Source organism: Mustela putorius, unplaced genomic scaffold (genome assembly GCF_011764305.1).
Source record: "Mustela putorius furo isolate JIRA1106 unplaced genomic scaffold, ASM1176430v1.1 tig00003923_pilon_pilon_pilon, whole genome shotgun sequence".
Taxonomy (NCBI): domain Eukaryota; kingdom Metazoa; phylum Chordata; class Mammalia; order Carnivora; family Mustelidae; genus Mustela; species Mustela putorius.
The window spans coordinates 6259423-6272706 of record NW_025422068.1 but is presented as its reverse complement, the minus strand read 5'-3'; the positions used below and the strand labels follow the sequence as shown (position 1 = coordinate 6272706).

General features: G+C 37.5%; 1 protein-coding gene across 1 annotated transcript in view; it reads left to right on the top strand.

The window, feature by feature from the left end:
* The window catches only part of COMMD10 (COMM domain containing 10), a 199025-nt gene that overhangs the window by 23207 nt on the left and 162534 nt on the right, over nucleotides 1-13284 (top strand). The window lies entirely within an intron of this gene.

The following is a 13284-nucleotide window of genomic DNA, read 5'->3' as shown; positions in this document are numbered from 1 at the left end:
TCAATCCCAGGACCGTGAGATCGTGACCTGAGCTGAAGGCAGACGCTTAACCGACTGAGTCACCCAGGTGCCTCGGACATATCTTTTCGTTTGTCTTGAAAGAATACTTAGTGGTGGATTGATTGGGCAGCTATAATGACCAAACAGTTTTCCAAACCGATTTTACTAGTTTACATTCCAACCTGTCATTTTTTTTCACATATTGGTCAACACTTGTTATTTCCAATCTTTTAAATTTTAGTCCTTCTAATAGGTGTAAGGATCGTGAACATTAAAGATGTTGAGTATCTTTTTATGTGTTTTTTGGCCATTTGTGTATCTTTTGTGAATGATCTGTTCAAATCTTTGCCCTTTTTTTTTTTTTTTCGTATAGATTTCTTTGTCTTACTCATATTGAGTGATAAGAATTCTTGATACAGTTTGGATACAAGTCCTTTGTCGGTGTATTTATTATGAATATATTATCACCTGGTAGCTTGCCTTTCCTTTTTCTTAATGGTGACATTTGAAGAACAGAATTTCTAATTTTGGTAAAATCCAGTTTACAGTTTTTTTTCTTTTATGATTAATGCTTTTTTTTTTTTTTAAGATTTTATGTATTTATTTGACAGGCAGAGAGAGAGGGGGAAGCAGGCTCCCTGCCGAGCAGAGAGCCTGATGTGGGGTTCAATCCCAGGACCCTGAGATCATGACCTGAGCCGAAGGCAGAGGCTTTAACCCACTGAGCCACTCAGGTACCCCTATGATTAATGCTTTTAATGTTCTATTTTATATCTTTGCCTATCCCAGGATGACAAGGATTTTCTTTTGTGTTTTCTTTCTAGAAGTTTGATGGTTTCAGCACTTACATTTAGGTCTGTGATGCATTTTGAGTTCATTTCTGTGTTGCTGTTAGGAAGGGGTTGTTGTATGTTTTCTTTCTGTTGAGATAGCTAGTTGTTCCAGGCTCATTTACCTTGGCATCTTTGTCAGAGTCAATTGATATGTCTGTATTTCTGTTCTTTTGCCAATAGTGCATTATCTTTATTTCTGTTTCTTTATAATAAATCTTGAAGTTAGGTAGTGTAGCTTTTCCAAATTTAAAAAAAAGAGAAAACTGCTTTGCCTCTTTTAGGTCATTTCCATTCCATTTAAATTTTAGAATCAGCTTGTTAATTTCTATAGGAAGTGCCTGCTGGGAATTGTGTTGGATTGCACTAAATCTGTAGATCACTTTTGGTGGAACTGACATTTTAACAATATTAAGACTTTCAATTCATGAACATGGTATATCTCCATATACTGGTACTTTCTTTAATTTATTCCAGTAACTTTTGTAGTTTTTCAGTGACCAGGATTTACACAGATTTTGTTAAAATGTATCCCTGTGCTGTAGACTGAATGTTTGTGTCTTCTGACAATTCATAAGTTGAAATTTAACCTTCAAGGCAATGATATTAGGAGGTGGGGCCTTTGGGAGGTGATAGTTCATGGGCCAGATTCCTACTATTTAGGATTAATGCCCTTATAAAATAAATCAGAGAGAGCTGCTTTATCTCCTTCTGCCATGTGAGAACATGGAGAATTCAGCAGCCCTCAAACCACCGTGGTGGCACACTGATCTTGGACTTCCAGCCTCCAGAACTGTGAGAAGTATTTATTATTATTAAGGTATATAGTCTGTTGTATTTTGTCATAGCAGCTGGAACAGACCATGACACTATGCATTAGCATGATTTTGGTTGCTATACAAATGGGATTGTATTTTTTTTATATTTTCTAGTTGTTTCTGTTATCTTGAAATACTGTTGATTTTTTACAATAATCTTGTGTGCCATAACTTTCCTAAAATCATGAACTAGTTTCTGAGCTTTTTAGTAGATTACTTCAGATTTTCTACATACATAATGACATGTTACATCAAAATTGTTTTTGTACATATTTGTCTTCATCACTAGACTTGGAATTTTGAGGACGGAGTTTATAAGTTACTCATTTTTGATTGTCACCAGAACCTAAGATGGTATAAAAGGCAGATCCATACTTCCTGATTTTTCTTCTTTCTGGATGCCTTCTGTAGTCATATTTGCTACTTTCTCCTCATTTGCACAATTTTGCATATTGCCAGGACTCACTTCCCTGGCACTTTCATCTTCCCTGGCCATTTCATCTAGTTGTCAGGGTTTAAATGCTAGCTTATGAAATTTTTTTTCTCTAGCCTGGACCTGCCTACTTGATAATTTTATTGGATGTCTAATAGGCATCTCAGACTTAACATTAAAAAAATAAATAACCTGATCCTTGGATCTTCCTCTTGAAATTATTACTGTAGTTTTTCCATCTCAGTTCATGGTAACTACGTTTTGTTTTTGTTTTTTTCCATTTGCACAAGCTGTCTTTTTATCATTTTGCCATTGCTATTTAAAAATGAATAGAAAACCAGGATGAAAGTCAGATTCTCTTGATAAGAAGTGGTTTCTTAAAGTTAATGGAATCATTAGTATCCTGAAAGCACCAAGTTATTTCTCAAATTGAAGCTTGTGTTTAGGCTGCTAAATATGTACATAATAAAGAAAACCACATAGATAAAACGCTGGAAATTGAAGATTTGTCTTAATCCTAAAATATTGCTTGTTATTAGCCATCAGATGAGAGGACTTAACTTTGTTATGTTTTGAGCTTTAGGTACTCCCTCTGGTTAGGACAAAAGTAGGGAACCACTTGTGTTTCTTCTGTTAAATTACTTTGTAATTTAATCACCATTTATAATGTTCATCTACTTGCAAATTCATTCTGAGTTCCACAGGGACGTTTTAAGAATGCAACATTGTAAATTGTCCACAACCACCTTAAAAATGGGGAATAAAATTTGAAATTTCCTAGAGAGCCTCCAAATGGTAGACTGTGTAACATTTTGCTAATTTGATTAATGAATCTTTTTGAGCTGATAATAAGTACCTTCTTCATAGTTGTTAGCATTTTTCTTTCCAAAGAAGGTAAATTAACTGAGGGAAAATAATCTGTATACTCTTATGGTATATGGAACATTTCCAGTGAAATGTACTCCTTAATTGGTAGTGTCAATTTGGATTTTTTTGTCCTTTGGCCTGTGTTCCCTGAGGAGGTAAATCTCCATACATTATAATGGAAAAAGTGGAAATTTCTCTGTTTTAGACAAATGTAAAAATTACTCTGGCTCTATCATTTTAAATAAAGATTAATTGCATATACATACATATACCCATGCTATTACTGAAGGATCATGAATATGACCTTTTATATATTCAGAAATTGATTTTCCCAGCAGGTATTGCTTTCTTGGTGATACATATTTATAATGAGAAAGGCTTCAAAGAAGCTAACCTTATTAAACATATTACATTGAATTGAGAAATTCCCTTTTACCCTGTGTGAAAGATGTGGAAGAAGTTCTTTATCTCATGCTTTATTTTTATCCATGTAATTTTGGGAAACAAAGAATATGGAAAAACCACTTAGAATTATAGAGACCTTGTAGAGCAGTAGGTTTTCTTTAAATGCCATAATCTTGTACCTAAGAATGAGGTATAAATATGAATTTAGCAGAATTTCCATAATTATGTACATTTATTAATAATCTTTCTCCTCTTCTCCATGCTAGTGAACTAGCCTTTTGATAATGATAGATATACATGCAGTAGGAAGAAGTAATACAGAAAGATTCCATGTACCCTTCACCCAGTTCACCCCAGTGATAACATCTTGCTTAAATACAGTGCAACATCACAAGCAGGACAGTAACATTCCTACAGTCAAGATACAGGATATTTTCATTACCACGAGGTTCCCTCATGTTACCTTTTTCTTTTTTCTTTTTTCCTTTGGTCTCATGTTACCTTTTAGGGCCATACCACTTTTCTCTTATGCCCACCCCACACCATTTAGGCAATTATTAATTTCTTCGGTATTTCTATAGTTTCTGTGATTTCAAGAAGTGTAATATAAATGGAATCATACAGTATGCAATGTTCTGGGCTTGACTTTTTTTTTCCATTTACCATAATTCTCTGGGTATTCATTCTGATTGTTAGAAGGTTTGTTTTGTTGAGAGAGAGAGGTGGAGGGAGGGACTGAAAGAGAGCGGGGAGAGAGAATCACAAGCAAACTCCTCCCTGAGCGCAGAGCTCAACACGGGGCTTGATCTCAAGACCCTGAGATCATGACCTGAGCTGAAATCAGAAGTCAGGTGCTTAACCATTTGAACCACCCAAGCTCCCCTCTGGTTGTTAGAGGTATTAAATGTTCATTCCTTTTTATTGCTATGTAGTATTCCCTGGCATATATAAAAAACAGATTAATTAAGTACATAGCTTTTGAAAGATATGAGTTGTTTTCAGTTTTATGGTTAAAAATGAAGTTGCCGTGGATATTTATGTTTAGGTTTTTGCATGAGCGTAAGTAATTACTTCTCTAGCATAAATACTCATGAGTGCAGTTTCCTGGTGGTATGGTAGTTATATGGTTAGTTTCATAAGAAACTCTCAAACAGTTTTCCAGAGTGCTATATCATTTTGCATTCTCATCAGCAGTGTATGAAGGATCCACTTCCTCTGCATCCTTTCCAGCATTTGGAGTTGTCACTGTTTTTTATTGTGATCGTTTTGGTAGGTGTGCAGTGATAGCTCATTGTGGCTTTAATTTGCATTTCTTGGATAACTAATGACGTTGAACGTTTTTTTCTTGTATTTATTTTTCCATCTGTATATCCTCTTCAGGGAGATGTCTCTAGGCTGTTTGCACATTTTCTAATTGGATTCCTTTTTTTTTTTTTAACTATTAAGTTTTGAAAGTCGTTTCTATATTTTAGAGACTTATCCTTTCAGCTATGTGGTTTGCAAATGTTTTCTACTAGTCTGTAGTTTGACTTCTCATAGGGCCGATTGCAGAGCAAACATTTTTCATTTTGTTGAAGACCAAATGATCAGTTTTTCTTGGAATGGATTTTGTTTTTAGTGTCATGTCTCAGAACTTTTTCACCTGCCTTAGACCATTTAAGCACTCTTGGCTTAGCTATTTTCTTTCCCCCAAGAAGTTTATAGTTTTATATTTTTTATTTATGTCAGTGATCCCCCCCCCACCTTTTAAAAAAATATTATTTATTTAATATTTGTTAGAGAGTGAGACAGCATGAGCATGGGATAGGGTAGGGAGAGATGTAGACTACACGCTGCATAGGGAGCCTGATGTGGGACTCACTCCCAAGACCCTGGCACCATGGCGTGAGCAGAAGACAGACACTTAACTGACTGAGCTGCCCGGGTGCCCCCATGATCCCTTTTGCATTAATTTTTACATAATGTGTGTCTTGGTTGAGGTTAATTATTTTGCCTGTAGTTCTTGAGGTCTTAGATCATGGATTTAAGATTTTTCCTCTTCACATTTAAGTATTTGGTGCTTTAAATTTTCTTCTCAGCATTGCTTCAGCTGTAGCCCACAAATTTTGATACATTGTGCTTTTATTTTCAAGTAGTTCAGTGGGTTTTCCTTGAGACTCTGTGATTATTTACAAGTGTGATGTTTAGTTTCCAAGTGTTTGGAAATTTTCCTCTTTTTGTTACTGATTTCTAGTTTAGTACTATTGTGGTCAGAAAACACTTCCTGTATGATTTCAGTATTTTTATTTGTTAAGGCATATGTTTTATGGGCCACAATGTGGTCTATCTTGGTATACGTTTTTGAGTGTTTGAAAAGAATATGTATTCTGCTGTTGTTGGTGAAGTGTTCTATAAATATGAGTTAGATTGTTTTGGTTGATTATGTTGTTGAATTCTTTATAGGCTTGCTGATTTTCTGTCAAGTTATTCTATCAGTTGTTGAGAAACAAGTTTTGAAGTCTCTAACTTTAGTTCTGGATTTGTCTAGTTCTTTTAGTTCTATCAATTTTTGCTTGACATATATTGCAGGTCCAAGACCTTTAGCATTGTTAGGTCTTGGTGTATTGGTCCTTTTATTGTTATTCAGTGTCCTTCCCTGTCTTGGATAATTTTATAGCCTTCCCTGCTTTGTTTTGATTAATGTTTACATGATACATCTTTTTCCATCATTGAACTTTCAAACTGCCTATGTCGGTATCTTCAAAGTGTTTTTCCCAAGACAGCGTGTAGTTGTGTCATTTTTAAAAATTGAGATCACATTGGCCTATAACATTATATCCATTTCAGGTGTGTAATGACTCAGTATTTATATATCTTATAAAGTAATCACTAGAGTAAGTCTAATTAATGTCCATCACCACACATAGTTAGCAGTTGTTTTTCTGTGATGAGAGCTTTTAAGATACACTTTCTTAGCTACTTTCAAATATGATGTAGTAGTATTAACTGTAGTCACCATGCTGTACATTATATCTACAAGATCTATTTATTTGTTTCCTGCAAGTACCTTTTTTTTTTGATGAATGTGATTTTTAAAAAAATTTTTTATAAACATATAATATATTTTTATCTCCAGGGGTACAGGTCTGTGAATCGCCATTTTACATACTTCACAGCACTCACCATAGCACATACCCTCCCCAATGTCCATAACCCCCCCCAACCCCCTCCCCCCAGCAACCCTCAGTTTGTTTTGTGAGATTAAGAGTCACTTATGGTTTGTCTCCCTCCCGATCCCATCTTCTTTCATTCATTCTTCTCCTACCCCCTTAACCCCCCATGTTGTATCTCCACTTCCTCATATCAGGGAGATCATATGATAGTTGTCTTTCTCTGATTGACTTATTTCGCTAAGCACAATACCCTCTAGTTCCATCCACGTCGTCGCAAATCGCAAGATTTCATTTCTTTTGATGGCTGCATAGTATTCCATTGTGTATATATACCACCTCTTCTTTATCCATTCATCTGTTGATGGACATCTAGGTTCTTTCCATGGTTTGGCTATTGTAGACATTGCTGCTATAAACATTCAGGTGCATGTGCCCCTTCGGATCACTACGTTTGTATCTTTACGGTAAATACCCAGTAGTGCAATTGCTGGGTCGTAGGGTAGTTCTATTTTCACATTTTGAGGAACCTCCAAGCTATTTTCCAGAGTGGTTGCACCAGCTTGCATTCCCACCAACAGTGTAGGAGGGTTCCCCTTTCTCCGCATCCTCGCCAGCATCCGTCATTTCCTGACTTGTTAATTTTAGCCATTCTGACTGGTGTGAGGTGATATCTCATTGTGGTTTTGATTTGTATTTCCCTGATGCCTAGTGATATGGAGCACTTTTTCATGTGTCTGTTGGCCATCTGGATGTCTTCTTTGCAGAAATGTCTGTTCATGTCTTCTGCCCATTTCTTGATTGGATTCTTTGTTCTTTGGGTGTTGAGTTTGCTAAGTTCTTTATAGATTTTGGACACTAGCCCTTTATCTGATATGTCGTTTGCAAATATCTTCTCCCATTCTGTCAGTTGTCTTTTGGTTTTGTTAACTTTACTTTGCTGTGCAAAAGCTTTTGATCTTGATAAAATCCCAATAGTTCATTTTTGCCCTTGCTTCCCTTGCTTTTGGTGATGTTCCTAGGAGGATGTTGCTGCGGCTGAGGTCGAAGAGGTTGCTGCCTGTGTTATCTTCAAGGATTTTGATGGATTCCTTTCTCACATTGAGGTCTTTCATCCATTTTGAGTCTATTTTCGTGTGTCGTGTAAGGAAATGGTCCAATTTCATTTTTCTGCATGTGGCTGTCCAATTTTCCCAACACCATTTATTGAAGAGGCACTCCTTTTTCCATTGGACATTCTTTCCTGCTTTGTCAAAGATTAGTTGTCCATAGAGTTGAGGGTCTATTTCTGGGCTCTCTATTCTGTTCCATTGATCTATATGTCTGTTTTTGTGCCAGTACCATGCTGTCTTGATGATGACAGCTTTGTAATAGAGCTTGAAGTCCGGAATTGTGATGCCACCAACTTTGGCTTTCTCTTACAATATTCCTTTGACTATTCGAAGTCTTTTCTGGTTCCATATAAATTTTAGAATTTTTTTGTTCTATTTCTTTGAAGAAAATGGATGGTACTTTGATAGGAATTGCATTAAATGTGTAGATTGCTTTAGGTAGCATAGCCATTTTCACAATATTTATTCCTCCAATCCAGGAGCATGGAACATTTTTTCATTTCTTTGTGTCTTCGTCTCTTTCTTTCATGAGTACTTTATAGTTTTCTGAGTATAGATTCTTAGCCTCTTTGGTTAGGTTTATTCCTAGGTATCTTATAGTTTTGGGTGCAATTGTAAATGGGATGGACTCCTTAATTTCTCTTTCTTCTGTCTTGTTGTTGGTGTAGAGAAATGCAACTGATTTCTGTGCATTGATTTTATATTCTGACACTGAATTCCTGTACAAGTTCTAGCAGTTTTGGAGTGGAGTCTTTTGAGTTTTCCACATATAGTATCATATCATCTGCAAAGAGTGATAGTTTGACTTCTTCTTTGCCGATTTGGATGCCTTTAATTTCCTTTTGTTTTCTGATTGCTGAGGCTAGGACTTCTAGTACTATGTTGAATATCAGTGGTGATAATGGACATCCCTGCCATGTTCCTGACCTTAGCGGAAAAGCTTTCAGTTTTTCTCCATTGAGAATGATATTTGCGATGGGTTTTTCATAGATGGCTTTGATGATATTGAGGTATGTGCCCTCTATCCCTGCACTTTGAAGAGTTTTGATCAGGAAGGGATGCTGTACTATGTCACATGCTTTTTCAGCATCTATTGAGAGTATCCTATGGTTCTTGTTCTTTCTTTTATTAATGTGTTGTATCACATTGATTGGTTTGCGGATATTGAACCAACCTTGCAGCCCTGGAATAAATCCCACTTGGTCTTGGTGAATAATCCTTTTAATGTACTGTTGAATCCTATTGGCTAGTATTTTAGTGAGAATTTTCACATCTGTGTTCATCAAGGATATTGGTGTGTAGTTCTCTTTTTTGATGGGATCCTTGTCTGGTTTTGGGATCAAGGTGATTGATGCTGCCCTCATAAAATGAGTTTGGAAGTTTTCCTTCCATTTCTATTTTTTGGAACAGTTTCAGGAGAATAGGAATTAGTTCTTTAAATGTTTTGTAGAATTCCCTTGGGAAGCCATCTGGCCCTGGACTTTTTGTTTGTTTGGAGATTTTTGATGAGTGTTTCAATCTCCTTACTGGTTATGGGTCTGTTCAGGTTTTCTCTTTCTTCCTGCTTCAGTTGTGGTAGTTTTTATGTCTCTAGAAAGACTGTCAAATTTGCTTTATGTCTCTAGAAAGATTGTCAAATTTGTTTGCATAGAGTTGCTCATAGTGTGTTCTTATCATTGTTTGTATTTCTTTAGTGTTAGTTGTGATCTCTCCTCTTCCATTCATGATTTTATTTATTTGGGTCCTTTCTCTTTTCTTTTTGATAAGTCTGGCCAGGGGTTTATCAATCTTATTAATTCTTTCAAAGAACCAGCTCCTAGTTTCGTTGATTTGTTCTATTGTTTTTTTGGTTTCTATTTCATTGATTTCTGCTCTGATCTTTATGATTTCTCTTCTCCTTCTGGGTTTAGGGTTTCTTTCTTGTTCTTTCTCCAGCTCCTTTAGGTGTAGGGTTAGGTTGTGTACCTGAGACCTTTCTTGTTTCTTGAGGAAGGCTTGAACCGGTATATATTTTCCTCTCAGGACTGCCTTTGTTGTGTCCCACAGATTTTGAACCGTTATGTTTTCATTATCATTTGTTTCCATGAATTTTTTCAATTCTTCTTTAATTTCCTGGTTGACCCATTCATTCTTTAGAAGGATGCTGTTTAGTCTCCATGTATTTAGGTTCTTTCCAAATTCCTCTTGTGATTGGGTTCTAGCTTCAGAGCATTGTGGTCTGAAAATATGCAGGGAATGATCCCAATCTTCTGATACCCTTTGAGGCCTGATTTAGGACCGGGGATGTGATCTATTCTGGAGAATGTTCCATGTGCACTAGAGAAGAATGTGTATTCTGTTGCTTTGGGATGAAATGTTCTGAATATATCTGTGATGTCCATCTGGTCCAGTGTGTCATTTAAGACCTTTATTTCCTTGTTGATCTTTTGCGTGGATGATCTGTCCATTTCAGTGAGGGGAGTGTTAAAGTCCCCTACTGTTACTATATTGTTGTCAATGTGTTTCTTTGATTTTGTTATTAATTGGTTTATATAGTTGGCTGCTCCCATGTTAGGGGTATAGATATTTAAAATTGTTAGTTCTTCATGGTGGACAGACCCTTAGAGTATGATATAGTGTCCTTCCTCATCTCTTATTATAGTCTTTGGCTTAAAATCTAATTGATCTGATATAAGGATTGCCACCCCAGCTTTCTTCTGATGTCCATTAGCATGGTAAGTTGTTTTCCACCCCCTCACTTTAAATCTGGAGGTGTCTTCGGGTCTAAAATGAGTTTCTTGTAGGCAACATATAGATTTTGTTTTTTTATCCATTCTGATACCCTGTGTCTTTTGACTGGGGCATTTAGTCCATTAACATTCAGGGTAACTATTGAGAGATATGAATTTAGTGCCATTGTATTGCCTGTAAGGTGACTGTTACTGTATATTGTCTCTGTTCCTTTCTGATCTACTACTTTTAGGCTTCTGTTTGCTTAGAGGACCCCTTTCAGTATTTCCTGTAGAGCTGGTTTGGTGCTTGCAATTTCTTTCAGCTTTTGTTTGTCCTGGAAGCTTTTTATCTCTTCATCTATTTTCAATGATAGCCTAGCTGGATATAGTATTCTTGGCTGCATGTTTTTCTCGTTTAGTGCTCTGAAAATATCATGCCAGCTCTTTCTGGCCTGCCAGGTCTCTGTGGATAAGTCTGCTGCCAATCTAATATTTTTACCATTGTATGTTACAGACTTCTTTTCCTGGGCTGCTTTCAGGATTTTCTCTTTGTCACTAAGACTTGTAAATTTTACTATTAGGTGACGGGGTCTAGGCCTATTCTTACGAATTTTGAGGGGGGTTGTCTGCACCTCCTGGATTTTGATGCTTGTTCCTTTTGCCATATTGGGGAAATTCTCTCCAATAATTCTCTTCAGTATACCTTCTGCTCCCCTCTCTCTTTCTTCTTCTTCTGGAATCCCAATTATTCTAATGTTGTTTCGTCTTATGGTGTCACTTATCTCTCGAATTTGCCCTCGTGGTCCAGTAGCTGTTTGTCCCTCTTTTACTCAGCTTCTTTATTCTCTGTCATTTGGTCTTCTATATTGCTAATTCTTCTTTCTGCCTCATTTATCCTAGCAGTGAGAACCTCCATTTTTGATTGCACTTCATTAATAGCTTTTTTGATTTCAGCTCGGTTAGATTTTAGTTCTTTTATTTCTCCAGAAAGGGCTTTTATATCTCCCAGAGGGTTTCCCTAATATCTTCCATGCCTTTTTCGAGCCCGGCTAGAACCTTGAGAATTGTCATTCTGAACTCTAGATTTGACATATTACCAATGTCTGTGTTGATTAGGTCCCTAGCCTTTGGAACTGCCTCTTGTTCTTTTTTTGTGTTGAATTTTTCCGCCTTGTCATTTTGTCCAGATAAGAGTATATGAAGGAGCAAGTAAAATACTAAGAGGGTGGCAACAACTCCAGGAGAATATGGTTTAACCAAATCAGAAGAGATCCCAAATCGTGAGGGGGGGAGAAAGGGGGAAAAAGAAGTTCAGAAAGAAAAAAAAAAAGAAAAGAAAGAAACAAAAAAGAAAGCGAATAAAGAAAAAATATAAAAAAGGAATATATATATATATATATATATATATATTAGATAAACTAGTTAAATGTTAAAAAAAGAAAAGGGTAAAAGTTAAAAAAATTTAGGAGAAGAAGAGAAAAAAAATAGAAAAAGAAGAAAAAGTTAAATTAACTGCAAGACTAAAGAATCATGGGGAGAAAGCCATGAGTTCCGTGCTTTACTTTCTCCTCCTCTGGAATTCTGCTGCTCTCCTTGGTATTGAAACTGCACTCCTTGGTAGGTGAACTTGGTCCTGGCTGGATTTCTTGTTGATCTTCTGGGGGAGGGGCCTGTTATAGTGATTCTCATGTGTCTTTGCCCCAGGTGGAATTGCACCGCCCTTACCAGGGGCCGGGCTGAGTAATTTGCTCAGGTTTGCTTTTGGGAGCTTTTGTCCCCTGAGCGGTTTCCGGAGAGAGGACGGGAATGAAAATGGTAGCCTCCCGGTCTCCCGCCTGGAGGAGCCAAGAGCCCAGGGCCCCACTCCTCAGTGCACCCTCAAAGAACAGTGCCCAATTACTCCCGTCTCCCTGGCCTCTGGCCACGCTCCGAGCTCACCCAGCCTGCGAACGATTCAAGGTAATCCCGAGCTGGGAGCTCACTTCTCAGCTCTGTCTGTATAGCTGGCTTCCCCGTTCTAATACCTGCAAACTCTGCGACACTCAGACACCCCTGATCCTTCTGTGACCCTGCGGGACCTGAGGCCACGCTGACCCCGCGTGGGCTTCACCCCGGTGTAGCCTCTGGAGCGATGTCCCTCAGCGGAACAGACTTTTAAAAGTCCTGATTTTGTGCTCTGTTGCTCCGCAGCTTGCCGGGAGCCTGCCCCTCCCCCCACGGTCTATCTTCCCGTCGCTTTGGATTCACTTCTGCACAACTCTTACCTTTCAGAACGTGGTTGATTTTCTGTTTCTAGAATTGTTGTTCTTCTTCTCTTATCTCCTCTTGGATATATAGGTGTTTGCAATCTTTAGATAAGCTATCTAGCTGATCTCCTGCTAGCTGAAGTAGTTTCAGCCTGCTACTTCTCCGCCATCTTGACTTCTCCACCAAGTTTGTACCTTTTGATAACCTTCATTCATTTCACCCACCTGCCTCCCCCCCATGGCCCTCTACATCTGGCAACTCCAGTCTTTTCTTTGTAGCAGTGCGTTTGGTGGTGATTGGTTTTTTAGATTCCGCATATAAGTAAGGTCATACAGTGTGTATTTTTGAGTTTGACTTATTTCATTTATATAATGCCCTCAGGGTTTACCCATGTTGTTGCCAACGTCAGGATTTTCTTCTTTTTTTGTGGTGGAAATAATATTCCTCTGTGTGTATGTATCTCATTTTCTTTAGCCATTCATTGTTCTTGGACATGTAGGTTGTTTTCACAACTTGGCTATTGTAAGTATAGCTGCAGTGGACATGGGGTTATGGGTATCTTCTTGAGTCAGAGGTCTCAGATAAGTAGCCACTTTTTCATAATCACTGAGTCTGATTTCTGGATCCTATGTAGTTCTATTTTTAATTTTTTGAGGAACTCCATATTGCTTTCCGTAGCAGCTGTACCAGTTTACATTCTCATCAGCAGTAT